The sequence below is a fragment of the Bemisia tabaci genome, chromosome 4 (assembly GCF_918797505.1).
Source record: "Bemisia tabaci chromosome 4, PGI_BMITA_v3".
In the NCBI taxonomy this organism is placed as follows: domain Eukaryota; kingdom Metazoa; phylum Arthropoda; class Insecta; order Hemiptera; family Aleyrodidae; genus Bemisia; species Bemisia tabaci.
Window position 1 is genome coordinate 56021295 of NC_092796.1, and position 25400 is coordinate 56046694.

The 25400-nt window shown below is 39.4% G+C and overlaps 1 protein-coding gene across 2 annotated transcripts in view; it reads left to right on the forward strand.

Annotated features, from left to right (window-relative positions):
- The window catches only part of LOC109039332 (lachesin), a 159842-nt gene that overhangs the window by 16182 nt on the left and 118260 nt on the right, over positions 1-25400 (forward strand). The gene's annotated exons all lie outside the window — the stretch shown is intronic.

The window sequence follows — 25400 nt, forward strand, 5'->3', positions numbered from 1 at the left end:
CGCCAAATGCGATCTACCATTCCTGGGTACTTAGACTGACTCACTTCTATCCATGTTATTGTGCGAATCTACATGAATTTCATCTTCATCGTTGATTCGCCACCTGTTATCAACATGGTGCTCTTTTCTGGTGCCGCGAGAATAGTTTCCATGAGGCTTATGGGAATAGCCATTTTTCTGCGGAGCTCGAGAGCCTATAATACCATTAAGACATGAGGAAAATAAGATTTAGATAAACCGGATAAACCCTGTGAGGCGATTTATTGTCTTCACGAAAAGTATGCAAATTTTATATGAGAGCCAAATATGTAAAACATTACAGATGCAAGCCGAGCTCAGTGATTTATTTCCCTCCAAAATATGAAGTCTTCTACAAAGCAAAGTTGTAATTATAATTTACATCAAAATTTCCTAGGACTAAAAGAAAGCACCGCAGATCATAATGCCTAGAGAGTAGAGGTAGTACCATTAAACCATTCATTGATTCCCTTTGGGAAATTTAAAAGAAGTAAATGAGACATGAGTTATTCCTAAAACCCAAGGAAGCATCTAACAAACTATTCCTGGATACTGTTGGCAGTATTCTCACCCATCCTAACTGATAAGTTTGCGATCCAAATATTGGTAACGGTATGATTGATGTTACAAAAAGATAGGAAATTCACGAACTTAGGAGGAAGAACTAGTCATTTCATTCATTCCCCGAGATTTTCAAAAAAAAATTTGTGTTTCCTGTTTCCTGGTTCAACAGCAACCCTGCAATCTCTATTCTGCCTACAATGGTTTTATTTGTACAAATGCTACGCTCAAAAAATGGAGTGACAAAATAACTTTTAAAGAAGTTCTAGGTCAACTCAGTTTTTCAAACCACTGAACCTTGGAATAGCACTGAGAATTGAGCGCTGTGCAAGAGCTTCCTACATTTGATTGAACTCACCTTTTTCAGCGTTTTCACTCCAGTTTACCCTGCTAACATGCGAGTCATCTTCATCGCTCAGCCGCCAACTATCGTTGAATTGCCTATTTTCTTTGGTGCCACCACCCTGGTAATTTCCACGCGACTTTCCTGAGCGGCCACTCTTTTGCGAGCCTTTATGTAACCCTAAAAGGAATGCAATACCACCATTGTCATGACGAGAGAAAAATTACCTTCCCACCACTGACTCGAAATTCTAAGTCTATTAACTTGGAGGATTATGACCCATTTGATTCCAGGAAGAATTCGAAGTTTCAGAAACTTAGTGGGAAATAGTTAATCGCAAGAAAAGTTACAAAAATATTTCAATAAATTGTTAACAGAGATGGTTAGTAATTAGGAAATCAGATGCTGTATTAAACAGTTAGTCAAAAAACATTTAAGGAAAATGCTCAAGAAACCTTCAAACAGGCATTAATAATTCCTTATGGTATGATAAGATAAGGTTTGCCTTTCTTTTACTCATATACGGTGCCTAAAAGAGAGAACAATTTTAGACGGTATCTATTGAGTAAGATTTTGCTGCATTGATGAGCAGAGCTCATTTTGAAGGGTTTTAGATTTACGAACTAAAATTTTTAGCGAATTCAAGATGGCAATTCTGAAGTGATTACTTTCGAACACCGCTTTTTTGGAACAAATATTGGCAAAAATTGACTTGTTACAGTATGAATATCAATTATCAGGCATAGCTGAGGGGAAAGTAAACAATTTTCCTGGAATTCATGGAAAACTATATTCTTTACCTTGAACGAAAATTTAAAATTGATTAAAGCGGACAATTTCTACTCTAATTTGAAAAGCGATTCATGAAAGTCGTTTGAGGGTTTTTTTTAGTCATTGAGCTTTGGTGAATTACGAAGATCAATAATAAACCGTTAAGCAAATGCCGTGCCTCTGCGGCGCAGAAGAGAAAACAGAGAAACGTTAATTTCACGGTCTAGATGCTCTGGGAAGGTCATCAGGTGTGCAAGTAAGTTCTGACTTTCATTAGTGTAATTTGGGGAAGGTAAAAAAAAGGAGACATCCGCAGAGCGATTGGATGAGACGCATGCAATGATCGTCACGTGATGTTTGAGGATCGATAATGATCGTCGAAAATCGAACTGGGAAGTGGAGTACCAAAAATATTGAGTAGGATGAGCCGTTCATTTCATTGATAAATTGGACCGCGTTCAGCAGCTAACCGAGTCACATCAGCTATTGCCAACTTTAATCGAGCAATTAAATTTTTTACATGAAAACGGTTGTGCGGAGTTTTGTACAAACTTCAGTGAATTTTCTGCATGGTACATAGGAAATTCCTTAAAATTTTTAACGGAATCTTTACAAAAGTTTTCTCGTAAGCAATTGAATTGCCCAGTTGAATATATAGGCAATAGTTCATGTGGCTTGATTTCTCGCTGCTGAACACGGTCCATTTATTCTCACCATTGAAAAAAAAAACTCGGTGTATTTACTAAGAGAAGGGTAAAATTACCAAGAATTCAGGGTTCTATTTGATCCCAGTTTTTTTTGGTAAAATTAACATTTATGGAATTGGTAATTTTACTGGACCTTGGTAAAAACGCCAATATTTTTTATCGACTGTGGTAAAATGACCGAGATAAAATGGCAAAGTCACCGAGAATTGATTACCAATACAAGTGGTATTCTTACCTGAAAAAACAGTAAAAATACCGGTTTTTAGGTAAGCTTACCAGTCTGTCTTGGAAAAATTACCAATAATTGGTAAACAAGTGAGATGGTAAAGGTACCAACGGACCGTGGTAAAAACGCCGAGAATTTTTTTTCAGTGTCCAATCTTCTTGAGGCTAAAAACAAAACGAAGAAACAGCACAATCGTCCTACAGTGCTCCAAGGCAAAAAGGTGGAAGGAATAGAAAGGGGCCGTAATGACAAAGCTGATGGATGTTGGATAACTGCAAATCGCTCGTGCCTGTTTTCTAATCATCATGTCTAACCCTAGCGTCCAATACGGCAAAAGGGACGCTCAGGCTTGAAAATATAGCGGAGTCCGTCGTCGGCATTCGCGCCGGATAGAGCCCGGAAACAGGGAATTTCGGTTCGAACTTAGTGCAATGGACCATTGGAAGGCTGGAATCTATGCACCGCAGCATTGTTTTCTTTTCAAAATAAAATTTCGTACGAAGCATGCAGGGCATATAGAACACTTCCAAATGGGACTTGTGAGTAGCCAAAGCACATTTATCAGTCAATTGTGACCGAGTCGGGTGAAATGTGCTTTAAGGTGGGGCCTCGAACTGTTCGGTACAGAGAAAACCGCTTTGGGAGTAAAATAAAGTCGATTTTCGGTTGTCGATGGTAAACATTTTCTGATACTCACGAGGTCAAAGTTACAAGTCATGATTTGCATTATTAACGATTCTGTACGTGTTTAAAATGAATTGTTTTCTAGGCTGGCAATAGCGCTAGTACACATTCGATAGCGTTTTTTCCGTCTTCAACTCTTAGATTGCTGCCAAAAGATCATTTTTTGGAATATTTGGGTGTTCTCCGTGCAACATGATGCAAAATTAAGCCCCTCCCAGCTATGGTGGTTTATACCATCCTCCGCGTCCTCTTCCTCCTCCTCCTCTGTTAATTCAAATTTTTCCTGCCTCCGTCTTGATTCAATTCGCCGAAGCCTCCTTTTATGTCTCAGCATTCCGCACAGAGTATCAGCATCACAGCTCACTTAAGTCAAATAGCGCATAAAACTAATTTATTCGCGCTTCACGATCAAATGTCTCTCCGAGAAAAAGGCTTTTCCTCATAGGAATCAGTATACGTTTAAAAATACCGCGGGTGACATTTTCTGGAAAAAAAATCAGAGAAAGCTGAATTAAAGTTGACCAGACCTCGTAAAATGATGCCCGGAAGCATTGTGTCCTCTGCTCCTTTACCTGGCAGCTTTCATTAACTGCAAAATATCCTTCGTTCGGAAACAGTTATTTATAGAGGAAAATGTTTGAAGCTGGAAGCTAATGAAATCCAAGTCCACATTTCTTGAGGAGGAATCTTTATTGCACCATGCACGGAGCTCGTCTGGAGGTACATTACACCAACACTCAAATAGCCGTACCTACGAGCCCTAGAAAGATTTTATTACTCGCTGAGGTCTTCTTCCAAACTGCACGCGTTTTTAGTTTGTTAAAAAAACCTAACTCGAGGTATCTCCTGTGAGAATAATGCTTAAATTCACTATTTCCAGTTGAATGGTGTATGGCAATTTTTCCAGTGTGTGTTAATTTCAAAAATATTAATGTATTCTGGACGAGAGAGAGAGCATTGGCACGACCGTACCACTCTCCGATTCGTTCATCAATTTTCGGCCCTCTAAGAGGTTTCTAAGGACCAACAAAAATAAACCCGATCATGAGGAATGTGTATATGTTCACAGATGAAATGTAATTTTTTGAGTTAATATCTAACAAAGTTTGTACAGCCCTTATTTCAGAAAATGGAAATCAGAAAATCCTAATTACGTTATGGGTATTTTTTTTAATTTTGGCTCAAAACTAGGAGAGAAGGGGCTAACGTGACTTCTGGTGAGTGACACACTTCATCCGCACCTACAGTAAGAAGGATTAAAAAAATGAATGCAAAAAAGTTAAGATGGTTAAAAGCACTCAATACTGCCGTGTTAAGAAAGAACTCCGTAAGAACATGCGAGAATTGCCAAATCCTCTCCAATAAAATGTTTACTTTTGAGCAGAGTCGTGAATATTTTCTCTCAAAATAACCAGATGATATAGATCCAATATTAGCGAATAAAATTATTTGAAAAATTGGCGGAAAAATGTCCTCATGTTCTCCTGAAAATTCGTTTTTATCAAGGTAATTTGGCAACGTCTGAAGGCTCTCACGGCGTTCCTCCATAGCACGCCAGAGTCGTGTTCTGCCTGGGCCTTGAAAGGCATCGATGCCTAAAAAGAGCACATAAAGTGGCACGTATCTCCTTTGCGATGTTTTGAAATTTCCAGTCCTATTCTAATGTTTTAAAAGAGAAATTTTACAACTTAATGGCTTGACATTTTTAGAGAATATTCTATTAACAAAGGAGAAAAATCAAAGGAGTTTTCGAAAAATTAGGATGGTTAGTTTTCCAAATAGAGAATAAAATATGACAGCGAGTTGGTTGTTGAAATTGGTGGACCAAGCTATAGACAAAGAAGACAGAAAGGATATGGAGGAATCCTATATTGCTGTAAGCGGGTGCCTGCAATGGACAAAGGAGGTAGGTTGCAGATTAACTAACGGCAACCCATGGGAGACCCTATAGCTAGCCCATCATTTTTTCCCTTCGTCTATATAATCCACTCATTTCAACTGATAGGATCGCTCCATATTCCTTATGTCTTCTTTGTCTATAGCTTCGTCCATCAACTTGGACGATTAGCCTACAGGAGGTCTGCAATGTTGGGAACGGAGGTACGCGATGTCGCATGTCAATATGATGATTATACTGCCGTACCAAGGAGGAACGCCATATGAGCCCTCAGACGTTGCCAAATTTCCTTCGATAAAAACAGAACTTATTGGTAAATTACAAATATTTTCATCCCAAAATTTTCACACAATTTTGCACGCAATTGAATCTAATATATCTGAAAGTTTCTGGGGAAATTATGCATAAATTTTGTTAAAAATACATGTTTTAGAAAGGAAAATTTGGTAACTCTCGAATGTTCATACGGCTTTCTTCCTAAGCACGACAGTATGACAATCTAAATTTGATTCCCTATCCAATGTTCCATTTGTGGCACCAACTGGCGTGCGCGCAAGGTCTCAGATCAGAGGGCAAGAGGGTTGCGGGGAGAGGGCGCGCTGACGAGACTCGCGCTTGTATCCTGGCCCGTGAACTTTGATCAGGAGCAAGCCATTAATAAAGAACTGGGGAGCGGGGTTATTTCATCCCCGGACCCACCCCTTCCTCGATGTGCGCGGTGACTGTTATCCCAGGACTAACTTTGTCTTCCCTCGGGACTTGGACTTGATTCGCCGACGATTTCAAAAGCGGAACCCTCGTGTACGTGGTGAAGTTGATTTTTACGAGACCGAAAAGTCTTTAGTCCCCCGGATCGAGGTGCAGGTAGTAAATCTCGATGTTTGGATAAAACAGCGGAATGTTTGTAGCTTCGCAAAAACCCCCATTTAATGGCATTATTAATGATAACTTAATCCAAATAACATAAAATAGACTTATTTGAGCGGGAATTTCACATTTTTACCTTATCTTTGCTACGCATTAAAAAATATAAAATTTTAAATTTCTTATCATATAAATCGCTTTCAGAACCTAGTGGCTCTTGAGCTTTAAGAACTCAAGAGCCGCTAATATTAGAATGTAATCTAATTACACACAAAAGATCGGAAAGGATCATAACAAAATGAGAACAAAGTCATGAAAAATGCCGAGAATAATAACGAAATTTCTACTTCCTAACCGGATCTAAGCCCACGATTTTCTTTTTTTCAATCACTGGTACATTTTTCAATTTTTTTCAAAAATTTAATGAAGTCGATTTTTATTGAACATTTCATTTTTTTTGGATATCTACATTCACGGGTCTGATCTATATTTTCGAGCAAATATCATGGATTGATAGAAGTTCTAAAATAATATCCTGGTAAAAATTGGCGATATGAGCTGCGTTTCAAAATACCATAGAAATTCTTATAGCCGGCTAAAGAAGGCTACAGAAAATCATATAGCTGGCTGTAGAATGCGGAGAAAATCATACGGCCGGGCTATTCGAAGCGATAAAAAATTATGCAGCCGGGCTATAGTTCCTATCGCCGGGCTTTACACTTTATCGCCTGGCTGTTGCTTTTTCGCCATCGATTATAAAAGGCTATAAGAAATAGTGTAGAAATTCGTGTGCTTTGGAAATCATTAAGTTTGATACGGAACCACCTTAATATTTACAAAACACACGTTATATTTTCCTTTAATACATATTTTTTTTTTATCAATTAAAACGAGAATAATCCATACAGGGTGTGCAAACATTTCAAAATCATGAGTTGAATAACGCTGACTCCGCCAGATTAAATATTAGAGCCTAATACAAAGCGGAGCGGCGACGCACTGGCGCCTACAAACCTAACAGGGATACTTCACGCATTGCGCAACGCGTGAAGTATCCCTGTTAGGTTTGTAGGCGCCAATGCGCGTTCAGCGCTGGCTGCCCGCCTGCCGCACCGCAGCGTGCCACGGCGCTTGAAGCAACTATTTCACACCAGAGGTATTGCACAGTATCATACGAAACTGAAGGCGCTCTAATATATTAGGAATGACAGGCATCCATCAAAAGTACGGAGCTTTCCTCGCAAAATAAATCTAGATACTACGGCCCAAAAAGAGAGCAGTGGTCCAAAAACTCACTAAGTCCTAGCATCCGTAATTAGTGACGTTTAGCATACACTTTATCGCCTGGCTGTGAGTTGCTTAATCGCCATCGGCTATAAAAGGCTATAAGAAATTGTGTAGCCGGTTATAGAAGCTATTGGAAATCTTACAGCCGGCCGTAGGTCTATGGTATTTTGGAACACAGATTCTACTGCCAATTTTTACCAGGGTAGTATATCACGTCATCCTCCTCATAAAACCGTTACTACTATCTCAAATTTTTGCCTGAAGGGTTTCATTTTGTATTTAGAGACCTTTCTCGGTAAAATCGTAAGGACGTCTCTAATTTCCCTCATGTTTGACTGTGATATTGTTTTAATAAAAGTGGGCGAGGAAACTGCCTGAAATTCCTATTTTCTTCCTTTATTCCTTTTTTGCCGTGAGATATTATTAAAAGGTGTGTGATTACAGTCGCTGGCTTGAAGTTCCAAGAATTCTGTACGTACTGTTATTACGTTTGCCTCAAAAACCTGCACAAGAATAGTTTAGAAACAAAAGGCCCTTGTTAATTACGATGAAATTCTTCGCATTCTTCGCGTGACAGATAACAACGCAGCTAATAGATCTGTAATTTTTACATTATGGAGCTTAAATCATTACAGTCGAGAAAGAACATTACTCTTTAATTACTCGTAGAGTTACAGCTTAATTAAATTTACCAATTTTAATTACCTGACAATTTTACTTTCTTTCCTCCGCAACATAGAGCTCATCCAGATTATGAAAACAGCTGGTTGAAATCAGGACGGGACGATATGATATTTAGTGGGTTGCACTATTACATGAACCGAGTTGGCTCAATTAACTTACACTGGCAACTACTGTTGGTCTTGAGCGGTTAAGTTTGCCTATATCGGTTTTTGAAGCCGAACTGGTCGGAATGAAATCTGCGCTCGGTATGGCTTTTGCGTTAGATTTTTTGTCACGTAGAAGCCTCGAGATTATACCGTACAGCCTGCTGAGGTAACTTCAATAAGAAGTAGCATCGCACCATGAAATAAAAAGAAAACAAAACCAGAACGCGCCATCGCACCTGATAAAACGTGCGTATTCTAAATGACATGGGCCTGTTATAGGTCAGATTGACGATTCAGAGGAAGTTATATTACCCTACTGAAAATTTAAGACGTTTTTTTTCTCTTAAATGTCATGAAATGTGACTTCTATCTGTCTCCTTACTGATGTAATTATTAAATCCATTTTTTTATTTAAAGATTTATATATGTTTAAGTACTGATTTTTTCATGCTCTAAGAAGTTAGAAACGAAGGAACGAAGGAGCGAAGATTTTAAAATACCGTAAACGAGATACGTAGTTTGGAAGTTTCACCGTCGATATGGACAAACTTCCATTCAATTTTTGCGCAGAGAAGAGTTTCATTATCTTATCCAATTCCTCATGCGGGTCAACAAGGTTTACTCTCAAAGGAGCAAATTCTATGCGACGCGGAAGTTGGAATGGTCAAGTACGATTCCTCGCAGGGATCGAAACGCTGAACCTCTCGGCATAACTCACTTACATCACCGAAGTGTCTCTCACTGGCTGGTAAACAAGGTTTTCAATGTTTGTGTTCCGATGCATAAAGAACGGCCGACATAAGCTCCAACACGGAAGCCTCTGCCTTAACAACTTTCCTCACCAGTGGCATGATTTATTTATGTATTTTCGGAAATTGCTTTCCCTATATCCTCCCCTCCCCGGTCGTCGTAATCATTGTGTGATAAGCCATGTTAGGAATACAAAAGTTAAGGTTATAAAACTTCAGCTTTCCCGTTCTCACCGCGGAACGGACAAAAAGTAGTTGAACGAGACTTACGAAGTCACAACCGCGACAAGTACAAACAGAGCGTCAATTACGTAACCAGAAGAACTGATAATTTTCAGCCGTCGTTTATTTTCAACGAAATCCCCGGTCTAAATGCACAGATCATCCCACTCGTGTATCAAAAGTTGGTGTTAATGTTTTAGAGGTAACTGAATTTTAATGAGGGCTTTCAGTCTTGAGCGCATCTTTTTAAAACAGCCTTTTCGGCGAAAGGAAATTCTACAGCTTTCTAACTTCAATCCCTGGAAAAACTGGCCATGCAATAGTACTTTCGATAAGGCCCGGCTTTAGGATATCTTATTGTTCCTACAGTCGGGCTTTGCGGATTTTAACAAATGGCTGTGATACGTATAGACAATAACAAATCCTATAGCCGGGCGATGTCCCAAAATATTATTGTAAAGCTAATTCTTACCAATAAGGCTAAATAAACTCGTGACTATCACTGTAACCTCACGTTCATTTCCAATATAAAATAGCATGAAAGCTAGGCTTCTGACTTTGGGCGTTTCCCTATTTGTTGAATCCCCTTACACCTTATCTTTCAGTAATGATGCAATCGCAACTAACATCTACATTCGTCAACACAACATTTTTTATGTACAGTGAATATTCTTCATCCAGTTGCTTGTTAAGTTAAATACATGACAAAATAAAAATGCACTCGACCCAAATACGCACAACGTATCCAGGAGCAAAATTTTCAAAATCAAATGCGACGAAAACATGTATTTTGAAATTTTGTAGTGTACCTCAATATTGTGGCGGATTTATTGAACCAAGAGGAGGGACACACATCGACAAAATCTGAGTAAGTGCTAGTGGTAGTCATGGCATGCATTAAGAGATATTGCGGGCTGCGATAGTACAGAAAAAGTAACAGTAAAATACAATCGACACGGGAAATTCTGCTTTAAATTACCCTCGTAAGTAATTGCCACGTAAGTGATCGGAAACAAGAGATATTTTTTGGGCAAACGTTAACAAATGTGCAGTTTAACCCTTTAATGCCGAAATCGGGTCAATTTGACCCAAGGCTTGCTGAGGAAACGTGTCTTGTGGACTAAGCCGTTACATACAAGCCTTGGACATAGGTCTACCACATCGCAAAAAAGAATCACTCATCAAAGTGAGAAAAAAAGAGTCAATAGAGTCGAAGATAGGAGAGATGTAATCGGGCTTCATTTCTTAGCTTTTTACTCCCGAATCCGAAAGACGCAACGCCGACGCCTTACTGGCAGCATAATGCGGGCGAGCCTTGCGAGTTTACGCCTCGCGCCAGCGCGCTTTCAATTTTGCAGACGCAACATGGACATCCATCGAGTACGAATAGTTGTATCTTTGCGCCGTCATCAACGCGCGTTCTTTCTCTTGCTCTATTTCCATGATGTGTTGGTTCCGTTTGTCTTTTGTATAGTGGTGCTTCAAGAACCAACGAGATACTACTTAAAATGACTATTTCATTAACATTGATATTATTTGTGCCTTCATCAATATTACATAAACGGTGAAAGCCTACAGTCACGCATCTTGTTTGCGGTGTATTAAAGTCTCCGTTCCTATATTATTTATTTAGAGGAGAACAAATCGACATAATTCCTTAAAATTTCAGCAGAATTTTTTCCGCACGGAGCAGAAGAATCGCGGCAGTCTTTGAGAATTGTCGCTGAGTGGTTTTTCATTTAAAAAAATATCGTATGGCCTTGTCCAAACGAGAGCGGTTAGCGGAACTTATTTTGAGGAACTTGTTCCCGGAACAAGTTTTTAGCTGAGCTAAAACTTATTCCTCCAAAACCCGGAACTTCCTCCGTACTCCGAGCCTCTATATATGTTTCTTTTGATGTGAATTTGCGCTTGTTTTTGTTTTTTACGTCCTTTACATATCTTGACATTTATTTTCGTTACTTTGGCGGTCGTAATAATCTATTATTTTGCAATAATTGTATAGTTATATTGAAGTTCCGATTCCAGTTTGGGCGAACTCGTGTGGACAGCATGCCTCGTTTCAAAGAATAAGTTCCGGGAACTGAGCAGTTCGAGGAATAAGTTCCGCGAACTGCGCTCGTGTGGACAGGGCCTATGACGAGAAGTTTGCAACGTCACAAACCGAGATACGTGGTTTGCAGACTCCCACCGTCGTTTTAATCTCATTTGACGGCATAGTATCTTCCATCGTCGGATCCTCCTTTGATACTTTATATTGTCACCTATGCCGCTGAAACACAACACCCGACACAGCCATGGAAGCCTGATTTCGGAAAAAGGGGAGGAAGCGCCGAGATTACTTTGAGACACTTGTAAATTCTCAAGTGGACGTAGACCAGGAGAGTCGAGATTAATAACAACAAACGCGGAGTAAAAGTCGTTGCTCACGCTCCACGAGTTGCGCGCTTATCCCGGACAAGATTTAATAAAAGAAGCGGCGCGCCGCACAGAGGAACGAGTCAATAGGAGAGGCCGAACATGAACTTTTTCGCTAAAAATGTAAATTTCGATGTTTAATGGAGATTTGCATGTGTGACGGATTTGCGATTTGAGTGTTAATTCTCATGTAAAAGTTCGCGAGAAACACGATGGTGCCGGTGGTTTTCTCTGAAATCATCTCCCAAGCTCAAAAAAGCTCTCAAGTTGAGGCCAAAACGGAGAGGATATCCCACGCTATCCTGAGAGTCCACCTCTACATCAAAACAAACTCTCCATGCAAAGATAGAGAGCAAATACATTAGCAGGGTTGCCGTGTTTTCAGTTTTGGAGTCCCTAAACGAAGTGGCAGCCCTGTCAATGTGTATTTGCTCCCTATCTTTGCATGGAGAGTTTGTTTTGATGTAGAGGTGGACTCTCAGGGTAGGGCGGGATATCTCCTCCATTTTGGCCTCACTTTGAGAGCTTTTTTTGAGCTTGGGAGCTGATTTCAGAGAAAACCAGTGGTACCATCGTGTTTCTCGCGACCTTTTACATAAGAAACACCAGTCAAATCGCAAATCCCTCACACATGCAACATCTCCATTTGTCACATTTTAAATTTTAAGGGATGCCTCTGAAAGAAAATTTCCCAAGAAAACCAATGAAATACTTGTAAAATCTCAAAGTTTTGTATGAACGGAGTTACAAGCGTTTAAAATTTCCAAATTATGCCCGACCCCTCTAAAGTCTTGATCCACTGTGCGGCGTTCCGTCAAGAACCCAGAAGGGTAAAGATGTTGCTGGTTCCAGGGCGCGGGCCGCGGGTTGAGAGGCGGCAAAGGGAAACAGGAGTTTAAAAGCCGCGCCGTAATGACATACTTACGGAGCACGCGAGCCAACGGGGTGAACACCCAAAGAGGGAAAAACAAGCACAAGAAAAGTGTGGCGGAGGAAGGAGGCGGGGGCGGGGGCGAGGGGCACAATGGAGAGGGAGATAGTCGGAGAATGAGCGAGTAACGTATTTACACAAACCGGGAGTCTATTAATTTGCAAGACAAATATCTTGGGCGGTGGACAGGCTGCGCGGGGTCGGGGGTGAGTGAGAGGATGTGAGGGGTGGACAAACTTGCAACCGAGCTGAAATTTGCACTCCGTTGTAGACATATCGGTCTTGAAATTCCCGAACAGTGTTTGGGCTCTCGTAAAAAATCGCGTTTGCACGTGCCGCGGGATTGTTTTTCACGGTCCTTGTGTTGTAGGGATTGAACTGACGATATTTGCATTCGTGCAAATGCCAAATTTCTCAGTTGTAAAGTGACGGATTTTAGAAAAAGACGTCATCCCACGTTCTCACAACAAACTGTATTTTTCAATATTTATTTCGTGGTTGATGCCTTGTGACATTTGAAATTACACACTCGCGCTAAAAGTTACGGAATGAGCAGTGGATTAGCACTAAATCATTTTCCGTTTAGTTTCCTCATCAAAATGTTACGTAAATTAGACGCATGCCGTGGAAAATTTCATGAGAGGAGGGTATTTCCTAATCTAGAAACTCGAGATCGCATTGAACATAGAATCTTATAAGGAAAATAAAAAATGATTTCTTCATCTGATTTGCGATGTTTTGATTTTGATCAAAGCCAACTAAATCTAACGATATCTAATAAATCTGGCCTAGAGGTAGACGTGATTCAATGACCTATGCTCCAAACCAGAGAGTAGAGAGATCTATAATCTCTGCTCAGAATGCGGTTACATGTACCTGACGCATTAATATAGAGTCAAGCTAAAAATGACCAGTTCCCCTTCAAAAGAGAAGATAGGCATAGTGAGCTATTTTCAAGCCGCAATAGTTGTATCTTCCGTATCGTCGCGTCGCCTCAAATTAAGAATAAACGAAGATTTTTATGTCGAGTTTAGAGCTTCAAGCTCAGCTTACTCCTCACTGCAGTCATCAGTCCATGACAGGCATGGCTCAAGAGGCGGTCATAAACTCACGGAGAAAAATTAGGATGAGGGGTATTTGTCGGAATTTTCCAATGGTGAAAAGTAAAGGAACCATAGCGATGAAAAGTAGCAAATATTTTGTTTCTTCGGTACCTAGAACTGATCGCCATAGTACACTTTGTAAGGTTATTAAGCGGTATGATGGTATGCTGTCTTTTATGACACCTTACAGACTATTATTTCTACAGAATATGTTTTTCCCACGATACAAGGAAAAACCTAAAAAAGTGAGGAAAAGAGGGGGTGAAGTTTATTTTGGAAACACTAAAAAGGCAGAATGCTTTGAGCCATCAAATGTTAATTTTCAGCTACAGAGCACTGTAAAAATTAATCAAAAATTGAAAGGCGATCCGATACTAGGATTCCAGGACTTTATGTCTACCTACCTTTCGTCCATTAAATAAATGTCCACCGCTATTTATGTCCACTAAACGTTAAGTCCAGTCTTTATTAAGTCCACATGATTTAATGTCCAACCATGAATAAGTCCAAAATTGTCCACCTTCATTCTTAAAACATTTCATTCATGAATCAAAAAGAACAGACTCCAAGAGCAGATAAAAACATATGTTCATGTGTACACTGTGCGGATATGATAAGATGAAAACCAAAACGGGAGCCTAGGAAACGCTCCAATGCCAAATTAAACATTTTTCAGTAATAGATGAAGTCAAAATTGAAAGTCCTCTTTGGCTAGTTATTTCGGGCGCCTTTAATCTTGTAGGATACTGTGCAACGCCTTTGACGCGAAATAGTTGCCTAAAGCGTTGCGGAGCGGCAGGTTAGCAGCGCAGAACGCGCATAGGCGCCTACAAACCTAACTGGATACTTCACGCGTTGCGCAATGCGTGAAGTATCCTGTTAGGTTTGTAGGCGCCAGTGCGCGTTCTGCGCTGCTAACACGCCGCTCCGCTCTGTGTTAGGCTCTAATATTTAAACTCGCGGAGGCAGCGTTTTTCAACTCATAATTTTGAAATGTTTGAAAACTCTGCTTGAATTATTCTTATTTAAATTGATAAAAAACTAGTCATCTCCCACCCGTTTGGGGACGCAACTCTGTTTCATGGTACAACCGAGATCTGGTCGCTGTCAATTTTGAATTAAATTCTATTGCTCCACGCAGCTGAAAATGCGCATTTAAAGTCTCAACATGCTAGCAGCCTTTCCAGTGTTTTAAGCGCTCAGCCGGTAGGGAGCGCTTCTTGAATTCGACCTGCCTATAGAATTCTAGTATACTATAGAGGCGATGCGTTCAAATTGCGCACCGACTCAAGAACAAGATGGTGCATAGGGGCCTCACCCTCACATATGTGGAATAGATTTATCGGTCATACCTTTATTTAATGCCTCTGATATCAAAGAGCGAAGGACGATACTCGTTTGTTTGTAAATTATATTTTCAGTGGTAGTCGGTAGTGGAATAGATTTATCGGTCATACCTTTATTTAATGCCTCTGATATCAAAGAGCGAAGGACGATACTCGTTTGTTTGTAAATTATATTTTTAGCGGTAGTCAGTGGTGTAGTTTTCTCATAATTGATAGTCGAAACTTTGGTGAGGTAAATTCTTTCACTCAACGTTGCTCATCTTCTACAGGGAACTTAAAAACGCGCTTACGTAGAAAACGGCTGAGCGCTGCTCTAATAATATGAACGTATTAGAGCTTTTCGTTTTTTTTAAAATTTTAGTCTCGTTTATCCATGATTATGGATTTTACTCTGCCTTGTCTCTTAACTTAGGAGCCATGGAATTGTTGCATTTTCAATATTTTTCCGCGATGCTTTGAATATATCATGATGTGGATCGAATATCGTGATGTGGATTGAATATGGTCAGTTCGCAGTGAGGTATCATAATGATAGCTCGGCCAGACATGACTGGATTTGCCGCAATCGAAAACGACAACAACCCTCCATTAGCGTGAGCGCGAGGAAGGACCAGCGGCGCGACGCCAGGAGTTTGTCCCCGTTTCAGGACACTACGTTATTTAAAAAAGTTCCGTAAAACAAAATACTGCGAATCGATAGACGACCGAGAGCCGTAACATTTTGGCGCGATCGTAATTTGCGTTCCAGGTTGAACTGCTGAGCACCGTTGCGAAATCTGCCGCGAAATTCGTGTTCCATCCGTTCCCTCGCGAAACGAGTATCCAACGATCTGGCAACCCTGCAGTCCGACTGTAGAGGGGTGGGACGTCGGCGGAGATTTATTCGGAATGGTCGCAACGCAAACTGCAACTGTGCATTGAAAAGGACCCGTAGTAAGGGGGGAGGGCGGAGAAAGAGATGGGCGGGGGGGGGGGCAAGAGAAAACGATTAGTTTTTTTGGTGATAGTGCAAAACAAATGAATGAAGCGAGGCGGAGCGGCAGTGGATCGGACAAGAGGGGGAGGAGAAATCGGCGGGGGTTGGAGGGGGTCCGCGGACGCAGAGAGATTAAAAAATAATGATTGAGTTACGGGTACATGTCTCACCGACGGGATCCTGCTCCCATGCAAATAACGAAGTAAGACAGCGTTGCCACTTCTTTTTACTTTACCAAGCACAGAAAAGTTCGATGCCCTTGGCTCGGTATGGAGTGCCGGCAGTACCTTTAATATGGGGAGAGCACGGACAGGTCGGTAATTTTGAGGTTAGGTCATGGAGCTTTTAGGGGCCGAAAAGGCAGCCAACCTGTGGAGTCGGATTGTCTAGAATTATTTATTATTACAATTGTTGCGACCTGCCGTTTGTGAAGCACACATTTTACTTCGTTATTGTATAAATGTACTCATTTTTGCGGAAGGACGCTCATTTATGTATATTTGGCCATCTTGGTATAACATTGGAATTTGAGACTGGCAGCGGCATTTTTCTAGTGTTTTTCGTGTTAGAAGGTTGGTTACCCTCTTTTGGCCCCAAGAGATCCATATTTTGAAATGCCCGTACTCTCCCTAAACAGGTATATTCCAGCTCGGAATATGTACGAGAGGACTTCACCCTCAAGTTTTTTGAAAGGTTTCAAAATCACCATAAAGCATATCATTGAAATATTATACAAAATGTTAAATAATTTTCTCTGAAATATGCGAGGTCTATTCTCTTATATGTCCATCCTCTAGATAAACGTTTGAGGCCTTTTTTGTTTTAATTTTAGTATAATTTTTTATTTTGTTGTGAAAACCATCTTCCCGATTTTATTTACAAAAAGTCGAAACGCAGGACACTGCCATGAGCAAAATAAACACTCTAATAGATGCATGAATGATACGGAATCAGAATAGACTCGGCCAAAACTACGGCATGCAGCTATCACTGCTCCGAGGTCGCTCACACTGCCAACCCGAGTTTTGAAGGCGAACTGGTTGGTGGATGTCGCACAAAGGGGTCCCAAAATTTTCAGGGAAACGCCAGGATGACGCGTCCAATTTCTCAGAGACGGATTGCTTACTAAGTCCAAATTAGTCATGTTCCAGTCCAATTAAAGCCGCCAAGCGTCACGCAGTCTTTTTTACTTTTGTCTTCGAGGAACCGCAGGATAACTTAAAAATGTATGTTTTAATTAGTTTTAAAAATTGATTTCCTTAAAACCCTTTGGCAACTGGCGGGACGCAACTTGAGAAATGGCGAGGCGGCTCAGCGACTATGTATTACAGCGTCGCGCGGGTTGCAAAACGAGAAGAGACGTGCTTCATTTAAGTTTGATTCGTCGTGTGCCCAGCGTGAGAAGGATTCGGGGGTGAGTCGGGGGTTCGGGGTGGGGGTTTCATTGCGCCCTAAGTGCGATTGACGACTGAACCGGTCCTGAGGGAACTACCGTTTCAACAACGAGTAATTAATATTCTATACGACCGTAAGACCAAAAATGTCTATTTTTTGTTCGACAATTGTTTAAATTGGGGAAAAAATATTGAACCATACTATGTAGTGTTTTTGCCGTGCACTGGGATGAATGTTTTGTGATTGAAAGTATTAACAGGAAATTTAAATTTTTATTGACAAGATCTTTTTACATTTTAAAAATTTTACTTTTTTATAATTTGTTTTATTAATATCTTTTATAATCGATATAATGCATTTAAATATTTAGTTAGTTCACTCTGGGTTTAACCGCAACTGCTGGCACCTAATTAGTTGGAATTTAAATAAATTATTTTAGTAGATTGCTCTAATTTTTAAATTTTAAATGTTAAATTTTTAGGTTTGTCAAATTTTATACTTATATACATTTAATACAATTACTAACTTTTAAACTAAAATAAAATTTATGTTCAAAGTCTTGTATATCGACGGTGAAACTGCAAAAACGCGTATTTTGGTTGCGGTGTTTCGAAATCTCGGCTCCTATGTAATCTTTCAAAAGGAGACCGAAATAACATCATGGCTTGAATTGTTCACAGAATATACCTTATGAAGAGAAGAAAAGTCACTGAAATATAAAAAAAAATGACGTTCAGTAGTTTTTCATGCAGAAAAATGAAACAGGAAGTCAGCAACGCCGCAAAGCGAGATACGCATTTCCGCAGTTTCGCCATCGATATGGTGGAGTTAAGCAGTGGTGAGGAGTGAAACATGGACTGTCGATATTTTCCCATTTGAAGCTATGGTAAATAATTGATTAATAAGCTGTTCGTGCATGGTGGACACCCTGATAATCGATCCTTTAGCAAAGCTTTAAACTCTAGATCAATCGAATTACACAAAGCACACCACGCCACTGGAAACGAAATATCGGATATCGCAGAAAAACTAAATATTTTAGACATTTCGAATGTAGCTTGTATGTTAGTATACTTTGGAGGAACGGATAACTCGGAACTCAGTGAATAATCGAGTTCATTCTTCGACTCATTAATTCAAGTTTAATGATTACTCGTTTCTTTGTCCTCCCTTTGATTTTCCAACTCCAATCGCGTTTTTGTCAAGCTCGCAAAATTTCTTCACGGTTAAATTTGTTTTTTTAATTTTATGAAAGGACATCACCTTCAAGGAGTCATAAAGTAATAGTGATGATTGCAAAAATGCAATAATTGATGTATGGACGCCCAAGTAACAGTGATCGTGATAAAAAGAGATTCTATCGGTGGATTATCGCGATCAAATCGTTGGTAACTTATCGCGATATTATCGAATTAAAAATTGCGACGTATGACGATTAAATCATTGTTCATAGCAATTTTTGGTTCGATAAAATCGCGATCAATTTTCGTCGATAAAATCGCGGTTGGATCGGCATAAATCGTGATTCTTATTTCGATAATATTGCGATTAATTCCTGGGTGATAAAAGTGCGATTTTATTGCGATAAGATCGAAGATAATCGCTCAGATGTTGATAATCCTAGCGATTTTATCGCCGATAAAAAATAGCAATATATTTTCGTTGAAAAATTCCACTTGGGATAATGTTGAATTTTTTATTGATTTCTTTTTTAATATTAAATTGTTGGAAGCCAATTACTTCATCTGCGGAAAATTCCATCGTAATATTCAAACAGAAAGAGCCATATTACAAATATCACATATGCTAACTTTGATCGATTTTAATCATATTAATGGAGGAAATTGGATGTAAAAATATAGTATACTCATTGAAAAGCGTTCAAGATATCCAATATAAAATACTTATTGAGAGTATTGAGTTACGGTATATTGACGAACAGAGGTTGCAGTTAACTTTCGGCCCCCGGATGATTATCCAACGAAAAGAAGAAAATTACCCAATTTCAAGATATGATAGCTGCAACAACTTGACTAATACTTCGATCACTTGAGAATTTAGGTGTTTCATTTTGAAGCCCCCTGAAGTTCCATGATTTTAACTTCCCTCGTCAAAAAGTGCTCAGAGGTGTTCTGTCGGATCATTCCATTTGACTGCATCAGAGAGAAGTGGCCTTATGTTTCGAGGAAAAAGTTTCGAAGAGAGCGACTCAAAATTGGTTGATTGCAGGGGAAATTGAGTTTTGAACGACAAGTTCTCGCTAAAATTCTTAGAAACTTGGCATTTTTTGTTTTAGTTCGTCTGAGTCACCAGGGAACATCAACAAGAAGTTTCATTGCGCTGCGATGAAAAACGCACTCGGGTATTCGTTCCGTATTGGTTATCAGTATCGGTCTCGGTACCTGGAAATCTAGGTAGTTGTTGGAAAAACATTTAACTTTATATTGGCTACACCAGCGTAAAAATGAAAATGAAAAATAATGTAGCAGTTGTATAAAACTCAGCTCTTTGCAGCATGAAATGTTTTGGGGAAATGGAGTCTGGTTTCCACCCGCTTCTTTTTTCAAACACGCGATATTGATTGAAGTTTAATAGCCCATGAAAATAAATCGTAGAACCTATTTAGTTTTCACGGACATTTTTTTTCGTACGAAGTGCTTTCATGAGAGTTTCTGATTATGACATAGATTTTCAATTAGGTACATCGACTATATTTTCATGAGAAATCCCTTTTGCTTCATGTGAGATTAATTTCATAATAAAAGGAATTTTTATATCGATGGAATTAGGGAACGGAGTATATATGAATTTTCAAAGACGACATAGTAAAATGAGCGACAGGAACTGTTATATTCTCGGAAATTTTGGCCTTGTCTCCACGGGACGTTTTCATGGGATTTGTCCCAAGTTCGAATCGCAGGAATGAAACTTCTGGGATTTTTCCCAGTTACCGTCTTCACGGGACGGGGCTCATACAGTCTTGCGACTAGTTTGCGCGGGAAGATAAATTACTTAAAGTCGAGTATTTAACCGGGACTAAAATAATAATTGGACTCAATTGACTATCAGACACATTATTTTAACTAAACAAACATTAACAATGGAGTATAATGAATAAAATATCGCACAATCTGTTCACATTTCTTCTTCCTCTCTCAGTGGGTCCTAAGGGTACAGAGACCATGCTTGGTACTGAGAAAAATATTGATTAACTCAATATTTTTCCCAACTTCGTAAGTGGGATTTTTCCCAGGGACAAATCCCGTGAAAAATCCCGTAGAGACAAGGCCCTACACAAACCTTTCTATTCCCCAGCGATGGTCTCGTGTGCGACCATAAAGACAAATCAGACAAATGGAAACAAACATCATTTGAAAATAGAGCAAGGAAAAGACGCGCGTTAATGACGGCGCAGAGATACAACTATTCGTACTTGATGAATGTCTGGGTTGCATCTGCAAAATTGAAGGCGACATGGCGCAAGGTGAGAACCAGCAATGCTTCGCTTCATGCTGCCGATGAGGTGTTTCTTAGATTCGGGCGAAAAGATAAAAAACGTGGCCGGATTACCTCTTTCTTATCTTCGGCTGTGTTGACTCTCGCTTTGCTTTTTATTTTAATGTCTGATTCTTGGTGTAGGATGCAATTGTAGATGTACCGGCCCCATACAACGCGCGGGGCGCTTGCCTCTTGCCACGCTCTGGGCATCAAAGGGTTAATAATAATATATCGACGGTGAAAGTACAAGACCACGTATCTCGGTTTGCAACGCTGTAGACTTCCTGTCTTAGTATATTTTTTAAATGGAAAACTCCTCAAAGTTAATAATTCGAAACGTCCCAGGTTTTTTCTTCTTTGTGTGAAGGAAACTGTGAAAATTTCAAGAAATTATAATGATTTGTTTTCCTCCCAAAAAAGAAAAAAGGAGCGGATATTTTGAAACACCGCAAACCAGATACGTGGTCTGGTATTTTCACCGTCGATATAACATAAAGTAGCAACGATACTAAAAAATGAATTTTTCAAAATTGTTGAGTTTACAAAAGTCAACTGTAAAAATTTACAAAAAAGGAGGCGTATTTCATGTTAAAATGTGATTAAAAAGTTTAAGAAAACACCTAAAAATCACCGCCCTTTTCAAGAGACATCAGAAAATAATCTAAACACTCAGAAGAGTCGGATGGAGGTGTCCAACTACTCTTTTACCTTACATTTATACATATTTAAATTTTACTTGACAAATGCCAAAAAAGGATTTCTTTTTACTTACATTTCAACTCTTTTTGAGACTTCTCGAAGTCTACTTTTCAAAAGTTTCCGGCACTGGGGCATAGGATGATATTCTGCGCCTCTGCTACCGTTGTCGATTAAATGGGAGAGATCGTTATGCTGCCGGCTGAAAATTTCAACGCAGGTCGCGAGCCGTATTCTCCGGGAAGAGTAATTAATGTAATCTTGATGAAACATTGCAATGAAATTTCAAATGGTGGAGACAAATTGGATTCGGAGGGAAGCGGTCCAGGTCGGCCCTCTCACCTGTCAATTTTAATTATTTTTCTTAATCACGAATTGAGGAATGCCTGCGCGCGGCATTAGCACGACTAATGATCGAGCAACGACAATGGTCGCTCCGAGAGGAGATTCTAATTCCTTCTCACGATTACTTTTCTTCAAGAGGAAAACATTTGATTTCGAGCAAAAGAGACAAAGGTTTCGAATAATATCCCGCACTCTCGAGGCAATTGCAGAGCTGCCTCTTCTCTCAAATTGGAATTCATTTTTGGATGGGGAGTTTTTCTGGAATTAAGGTGATTCCAATGAAGGAAATGCGCAATTTAATTCTTTAAATGCGATCGAACGAAGAGCTGAGTTATCAGATTTTTTACAATTTTTTTTACATAAGCAGCTGGCTGAGTCACGGCTATATATGACCCACATTTTGTTGGCCAGTTTGAATGGGGCTAAAATTTGCGGCTCTCTAGAATATAGACTTTTTTATTCGATCGCTGATCAATACTGCGTAGGAGGAGGAGGAGGAGGAAGAAGAACCAGAAGGAGGAGAAAATTAAGAAGAAACAGAAGCACAAGATAATGAAGAATAAGAAGTATCAGAGGTAGGAAAAACTGTTGATGGAAGTATACACCACGAATGGATTGTTTCATGATGATTATAAAGATTTGGCATCATCAAGTTTCTCTTCAATTAGGAATCGTCGCCGTCTTCCGATTAAATTTGTTGTTTTCTTTACATCGTTAAAGGAAAACTTTGAAATAATACCCGTGACAAGATTGGAGATGCGAATTTCAAACTTGACAGGCTAACGAAAGGTAGGTTTCCTCTCCTTTTCTCCTGGTAATCGCACAAGACGGTAGTGGTGCAGAAACATTGCCATCTTCGTCTACACCATTAAATACACCAACAAGAACGAGATAGAAAGAGGAGTTGAGGCGTCACGTTTATTAGCTTCTTTCTATTCTTTGATACAGAAAACAGGGCTTTTCATTGTACAGTCAATGCTCTACAGAAATCAGGAGAGAGACCCTAATATTTGTGTTTGAATGAATCAAAACATCATTTTCAGATGTATTTGCACCTATTCTTGGTACCAACTTACAATATACTAGACCGGCGAATACATCTGAAGATTGAATACTTCAGAGATTTCGACCTCAATACTCTGACAGTGTTGACGGATGTTAAGGTACGAGAAAGTTCTTTGGAATCAAAGTTTTTGTTAGGGTACTATAACAGATGGGACGCCCCATGAAATTGTCGATAGGTAGTATTCAAAATATTATTGCAAGGTGACACTAGATGACCTCTATTTCGATCGACACAGATGACAATTGGACTACATTTTGCAATTTGGAACTATAAATTCTAGCCCGGTTTAAAAACAATGTATGTGCCATTAGTTTCCCTATGCACAAAAGGGTTTTTCCAGAAGAGCCATAATTAATAATTCCAAATTGCAAAATGCAGTCCAATTAGGTGTAGTAGAGCGTCCGGGCGCGATGTAAAATATATACATGTACGTGCGTAACTACAAATCATAAATGTCGTGTTCAATGGTTTGCTTAAACTATCTCAAAGTGCTTAAAAAATCATTTTCAGCATCATATACCGATGAAACTTTGGATGAGAAAATTTTTCAGGAATTGTTTCCAGTGCCACAGGGCGGATTTAACTTTTGTTGCAAATGAAGTCAAATAATTTCAACTTGATCGTGGGTAAGCTTCTCCTGATTTTCAGAAAACTGCTTTGAGCTGGATTTACGAACGTGGTTGAGAAGCCAGCCCAGAGGTAGCTGCGAGGTTTAAAGCTGTAATTAAATTGAGGCGCTAGAAAACAACGGCCTTTATTCGGTTCCGCATATTAGACGCGTGTTGTTTGTTCCTGACGACTTTAAAACCACTGCAGCGAGTCACGATTTACGACTAACTTGGAAATAGCCAGCAATCGCTCGACTTTCCGCGGTGGAGAGGGTGGGGAGAAGAGTTAGAGCCCCGTGTGCCAGCTTTGACTCGTATATCTTGGGTAATCTTTACGCTGAGGAAGAGAAACCAATGCTTTTGTCGACCGGAATAGTGGTTTACTACATGGGCTCTTGATTAATGGTGGCATACTACCAATACTTATGGTACTTCATACCATACGAGGTTATTTGATCAATTAACAATAAAAATACTATAGGTATAGAATGGTGTAAAAATATCATCGATGAACAAGTTCATACGACGGCTAAGGTAAAAGAATGTGCAATTCCATTGCAATGTTTGGAATTTTTTGATTGGGTATGTTTTATTCTTAAAAAGAATACCAACAAACATATTGTCTTTAAATTTTTGAGCGGATGAAGATTTGCAGACATTTTAAGAAAATCGTCGGTAGGCTATGCTTTAAAAATAACACATGAAAGTAATTTGCACTGAAAAAAATTCTCGCGTTTCACAAGTCCGTAGGTACCTTACTCTCACTTTGTTTTACCAATATTGTATTTTACAAGTACAGACTGTAAGTTTCTTCGATAAGCGGTATTTTTACGTTTGTCAGGTAAGAATTACCACTTTTATTGCGATCAATTCCGGAATCTTTGGCCTTTTATCACGCTAATCTACACATCGTAAAATTATTGGCGTTTTTACGCGGATCAGTAAATTACCGAGAAAGTCAATAGTTTACGAGATTTCTCGGTAAAATTACCAATTCCATAAATGGTAATTTTATAAAAAAAAACTGGGACAAATAGATACCCTGAATTCTGGTAATTTTACCCTTTCTGTAAATACATCGAGATTTTTTTTTCAGTGTGACCCCACGTGGCGCCGCTTTGAGAGCTCTACTTTGATCGTCTTATACGGGCTTCACATGATTATACACCAGTTACTTTCTTAGCCCTCTGTTGAGTAGAGAGTCAGAGACTATGATTTTTAATGAATTTTTTTAATTGTAGTCATAATTGCATCTTTTAGGTGGTCTTCCTGTCCGCAACATCTTTTTTGCATCACTCTCATATTTTTCGAAAATGTTCCAAGGCCGGAAAAATTGAAATATAACAGTTTGTTGCCAACGATTAATCAGCAAGATGATGATGTTGATTTATGTCACACCTAAAATCTCTCAATCTCCTGAAAAAATTAAATGTGAGCCGAAACATTAAGACATCGCATTATTGGAGATGCGTGATTTTGGACTTGAGTCATCTATATTCTTTTCCGCTTGGCGGAAACAAGAAAATCAGAATTTTCTTCAATCACAGTGGCGGTAATTTTTCCTCACGCTGTGTATCGATTTTAATTTAAATTTGTATGGAGTCTGGCAACCCTGATTGGTGGAATAAACGTCCCTTTTGAGACGGGCGGCAAGTTGTAATTGAATGAGCGCGACAGGAACTCATCAAAGGAGTTACTTAGTTTCAATGCATGTGCACTTCCCACTCCTATTCCTCAGATACATTGCGAATTTAAACCCATACGTTTATTTTCACGCCGTAACTTAGAGGAGGTTTTGAGGCTACCGGCAAATGTAGTGGTGGTGTTTCTCCGAGTTTCAGACGTGTTTGCATTGATTA